Here is a 6,000-nt window from a genome sequence, read left to right as displayed (position 1 = left end):
GTGTTAAATATCCAAGATCAGAGCAGCTCTAGTATTTTGGGCTTAATTGCAGCTTCGCTTCAAGACCCTAGTAAGGAGCCTTGGGTAAGAGCACAACTTTAAGAGCCTGCTTCTGTTTTACCTTAGCAATGCATGAGGCAGTTTTGATGGCCTCAGTGGGGAATCCTTTTGCTTCCATGTGCTCTATGAAGATGTAAGGGACAGTTTATAGTCTCGTCTGAACATGATATTGTTGTTTAAATCCTGACTTCCCATAAAAAATGTTTGTGCTTCTTTAAAATTACAATAGCAATGCGAAAAGGTGAAAGCTCTTTCTTGGCCCATTTTGACAATGTCATCAGTTTTTTATTCTATTGGTCTTTCAGTGGTGGAATGATTTTTATTTTATTTGTTGGAATAGTTTTTTTTGGTGTATGACAGCTATAGAAAAGGAATAATTAAATGGAGCAAAATCTGAGCAGATCACCCTTTCATCAACCCTTCTCCTTGGGTCAGTGCTCCCAGTTTACAAGCCGATTAGGAGCAAAAAGCTCTATGTAAAAGGTTCAGGCTTGTTTTGCTTTGTTTTGCGTATGTGGATAATTCCCTGCAATAAATCTTCCCACACATCATCCCTTTCACTCTCTGATGTTAACAAGGCTGAGATCTGTGTGTATACATACACACATTGTCTGTCTTGAGCTGGCAATGTCTTGATAAGAGGTTCATTATAATCCACCACTGTCAGAGCAGTTCTGAAATGATCTGCAAGGTGAAGCATCATGTATATATTGAGGTTGGCTTTTTCTATTTTTTTATTTTATTCTTTTTTTAATTAAATAGAAAGTGTCAGGAAACTTTCTTCAAAGGTGCCAAGCAGCTGTTTCTTCTGAGGCATGTTGTTCTTTTCTTAGGCAATGGATCTTTGATAACTGTCTCTCAGCACCCTCAGAAGTGTTTTCCAGGTTAGAAGGATGAGAGAGAAGAGATGGCAGTCATGATGCCACTGGCTGATAAAGTCAGAATGCAGACTAAGCCTTCAGATCAATAGGAATGCAGACGGCTGTAACACCAGACTGCCTGGTGTCAGCTTTAATTTCACTTCCTGCGCTGGCTGCACCTAACTTCCAGCCCTTGGAGTAGAAGAAAACTTTCCCCTGTTCCCCAGGTACTTGTCACACAAACAAACCACTCATAAGCACAGGAAGGGCAGGAAAGCAGGAAAGCATCATGGATAACCGCCAAATACCTGCAGTTGTTTTCTTCCCTCTGGCCTTTCCCCAGGGGTGTCCATGGATGCCTGCTGTTGCTCCAGTGTCCTACGGCTTTTTCCAAGACACTGAACTGCCTGGGCATCAGCCACTTCAGGATTTAGCCCCCTCTACTCTGATGTTTTATGCAGAATAAGATGTTTTACCAGTGGGTCTGCTGAAATGTTTTTCACTGGGACAAGCAGGTTTCAGCTTTAACCAGATTTGAAGGCGTTGAGTGTGCATGCAGCCAGCTTGGCAGGATGCACTGGCTGCTGGCACGGCATGGCCAGGATGAGGCAGCTGGTGGGAGAGCAAGGCAGGGTGCCCTCAGCACACAGAGGGCTTGTTTTGGTGCCACTTGTGGGGCTAAAACTGCTTTTCACTCCCTTACAAGTTTTATGCTATATTACTGTATCTTGGGTGTAGCAAGGGCTATCTTGTATTCCTCTATGACTGAAATAGTAAGTAAAGGCAGGGATGAAATGCCTTGTTTTCCTTACTTCTCATACAAGGCCTAAAGAGAGGCTTTGTTTCTTCTCTTTATTAAACTGTTGGATTTCAAATCAAGAATGTAACAGAAGACTGGGTTTTAAAACAGCTAAATACTGAAATGTATTTACAGAAAGGATAAGGAAAATTAAAGGGAAGGACACCTTTCTTTGAAGGCCCAGATTTTCAGTTTCCAAAAGTTTATAAAACACTTCATTTAATCAACTTTGTTTATTGAGCAGCAAGGAATGGTTGCAGGAAAAAAGCTCAACACAAATTGATAATACAAAATTTAAATAGTAGGAAAGTGCAAAAAAGCAGAAGAAACCTCCCCAGATATTCCTGATTTAATGCTGGAAATGAATGCCACACATATCCCTGCATCCCATTTCTTCCAAATTCCATGTGGGTACAGTGTAAGCATTTCTTTAATCAATTCTAATTTCACAACTAATGACCCTGTTTGTGATCAGTTCAACAAAAGTCTAGCATTCAGGCACCATTCTCTCAGACAGTTTGGGAATTCTGAATTTAAGTGTGAAATTTGCAGTGCTAGCAAATTTGCTTTTCTTATTGCTGTTGCATTGGACTCCTGGAAATCCTCTGATTTCATATTCATGTGCTCATATGTGTATAAATTTATAGACACGAACAGTGTATATAAAAAATTGAACAGCACCTTGAGGATTTAAGGCCTCTTTGCAGACTTCCTGCATGTTTTTCTGTGTTCTCCAACGTATAAATCTCAATTTTAAAATCAAATGCAGTGCAAATATATCCTATTGTATTTCAGACTTACAGGAACTACAAAAAGGGTGCTTAAATGTTGGGTGAGCTAATATGACAAAAGCTTTCACTGGTGGTGAAATAAACCACAGTGTGGTAGCTCAGCTACCCTGTGAGGGTAGCTGGGGTTGGAGGCAGCTGACCTCTGTCATTGTATGTTGCGGTAAGCATCTCAAGAGATGCATTTCTCCTTATCCACTAGACTCATTGAATCCACAGGCAGACAAACAGCAGAAAGAAAAATGTGAAAATCTTGCATTTATCTGATTTTTTTATTTAAAGCATAGTTACAGGTATTTAGGAGTCAATACTGTTAACTGTTTCATTGCTGATCATTTTCCTATCAGCTTTCAACAAATACGCTTCTTCAGTTTGGCCAGTCTTCCTTGAGACCGCGTAGCTTTCCAGACTTGAGCCACAGAACTTGAGCAACTCTTGCCAGTTTCTGATTTAGTAAATTGAAGTATTTGCAATTGCTAATTAAAAAGATTAAGGGATAGTTTTCTCTGCCATCACTACAAATTGTCGCTGCAGCACAGGCTCTTTGATTTTTGTGGGCACTCTATAAAACTTAGTCCAGCAGGAGCAAGGGTAATTTGATTTAATAAGCTAATAAATATTTTTGAAATATGCTTCCTTCAGGTTGTAAAAACAGAAGGGTAGAGCCATAACACAGGAAAAGGGAAAATTAAGCACATTAAAAATATACTGATTTGGGAAAGAAATCCCTACTGACATGACCAGAATTCACTAGGAATTTCTATAAGCTAAAAAAACATTTTTCCTTTTATCTGGTGGCAAAGTGCCTTCTGCAGCAGGGTCCAGGGATCAGTTATCCTCTACTACAGCAGATAATAAGCTATGTGGCTTCTTATATTGAATGAACGGAGAAGGGAGCAAACCAAATGGTATAGCTTTCCTTGTTATCTAATTTGACGTTAATTTTATGCTGCCTTTAAAATGATGATTTCCAATGGACTGTCAAATAGACATAGAAATAAATTAAAATGCATTATGGAGTGATGCCAAAGTCAGAAGTGGAAGTTAGAAATTTTGGCAGCTGAAGATGTCTCAGCTGTCTTCTAGGCTCAAAGACAAAATGAGAGACATGTAACCCCAGATTCCCAAGTCATGGAAGCTGGATGCTCCTGTTAAAATAATGGGCAGTGACATCATTAACAATGTTGACATTTAAATTGACATAATTAGGTTCTTGAAGTTAATAACCCATCTGTGCAAATACATGAGTGATGTTTACCTCTGGCACTGTGGTTCCATTTACAGTGCAGGATGCTTATGCTCAGCTCGCATTTGGAGGCTTCCTTTGGATATATGGAATCGTTTGATTTCATCTGTTGAAACTTAAGGAGCCAAAATGTGGTTCGGCTGCTTGGTTGGGATCTAAAAGGAATTCTCTGGTAAGAACATGGTAAGGTGTACATGACAGCCTGATATACCTCTCCCATAGGTCCAGCTTTGGAATAGTTCCATTCTACTTATCCCTTGCCTACTCTTATTTGTTCTTGCGGATCCTAAGCCAGCCACTTGCTTTTTTTTTTTTTTTCCCTTTAGTCATCTTATGCCAACCCTGTAGCAGTTGCCCTCAGGTGCTTACTGCTCTGCCAAGCACAGGTCACAATCATGGAGCTCAGGATACAAAACATTAGCATTAGCAAAACCTGGAAGCTATTTGGTCAGAACCCTGCTGTGTCTGGTTTGTTCATATTTGTGAAAAACTTCTCGGGTTACATTATTGCTTATGGGTAAGGGCAGCATCGTTTGGCACCAAGCTGTACCTTGAAATGCCTCTAACAGAATGCTTGTTTAGGGCAAATCTGTTTGAAATAAGAGCAGTGCTGTTGGCTATCTCCATCTGACTGCGAGTCTGTCTGTCAGAAGGAACTGACACACTGCATTAGTGCTAGAGCAGGGAAGGGAAAGGAAGAATTCTGAATTCTAATAATAATTTATAAATTTTCATGGCAACATTTTAAAAATTAAATACTTCTTACTTATATATTTAGAAATTGAAGTGGTTATTTTTTCATTTTCAGATCAACACTTTTTTTAAAGAAGTCAAGGCAAACAATGTAACAGATTTTTAGTCTTGAGCAAAATGATGCAGTCAAGCCAACAGAACTTTTTACATTAAAGTTCAACCTTAGCTAATTCTTCACTGTCTTTTCAGCATCATCACCAAGTATAAAAATCTGTTCTTTACTGAGTTTTGTCAGTACCTTTCTCTGCATCCTGCTGGGTAAAACAGGTACCAGTTCCTAATATGTACCACAACCAGTTTTAGAAATTTGAAATTCAGTGTCTATGTGATGACAAGATTTATTTAATTCATTATTATTGCCACAAATGCAAGTGTTTTATTTCAATTCAGTAAACTATTTTTGTTTCCATAAATTATCCTATCTATTTCTCACATAAATGATGGGACGCATGCCTCTGGTGTTAAGGAAGATAAAAAAGGAAGGAAAGATGTATTTGAGATTACTTTTAGTGTCATGCAAGTTATTACCTAGCAGTCTGAGAAGAGTTTACAGAATTGTCTGATAAATGTCTTTGGAACAAGCCTGAACTGGAACTGGTAGAGCAGACTGCAGAGTTGCACAGCTAGCTTTTGATTTTACCCATTTCCTCAAAATGCAGATGTATCACTTAGGGCAGAAATCCATCATTTCCCAGTCACTTTCTTAGTTTAATTTGTGTTGAGCAGACAAAAGGCACTGTATTATCTTTCCTGTGCAATGTTTAGTGTCCTCAATCACAGCTTGTCAGTGTATCATTGAACTTGCTCCATGTTTTGGCTATTAGTTGATGAATCTATTTCTTTTGTTCATACTATTGTGAACAGAGAATATCTCCCACACTGGCAAATGGCAACAGAAAATAAAGTCTGGCGTTTTGTTTTGGTGGCATACATAGGCAGGGGACTGGGAAGAACTCTCTTTTAGAGGACCTTAGTGATGTGAGAGGGATGGTTTGCATGTGCAAGGCTTATAGGGTGCTTTGATGTCATTCTTTGATAGAGAATAGCGTGGGTAGCTTGTAGCCAGAGCGCCCTGAACCCGCCCTTTGGTAAAAGAGGCCACATCCCCTTGCCACCAGTTCAGAGTGGGTTGCCATGGAAATCAGAATGACTGCCCATCCTGGAAAATGAAAGGAAGCATTGACAGGGTAGCCAAGTACAAACGAATTGCAGGTAGGTAAAACCAGGTGGTTTTTATGTTTGTCTCATCTTCTCCTGAATCGTGGTACTAACCATTTCAGGCACTGGAAAATTTGACCACTTCTGAATGGAAATTAGTTAGCCAATTATGAGCAAAAGATGAATCTTCTGGAGGATCTCCAGCGTTGGCTGGTTCAGTTAAAAGGTTTTAAATCCAGTTCACTCTTGGATTTTAACTCAAGACCAAACATGTCTTTCCATCTATAGTACAAAGAGAACCTGAATAGGAGATTCTTTCTGTAACAAAGATAATGC

This window comes from Neopsephotus bourkii, unplaced genomic scaffold (assembly GCF_033783945.1).
Source record: "Neopsephotus bourkii isolate Nb327-2 ecotype Australia unplaced genomic scaffold, CSIRO-AGI_Nbou_v1 NB_272, whole genome shotgun sequence".
NCBI lineage: Eukaryota > Metazoa > Chordata > Aves > Psittaciformes > Psittacidae > Neopsephotus > Neopsephotus bourkii.
The sequence above is the reverse complement of the archived record's forward strand: the minus strand, read 5'-3'. Positions refer to the sequence as shown.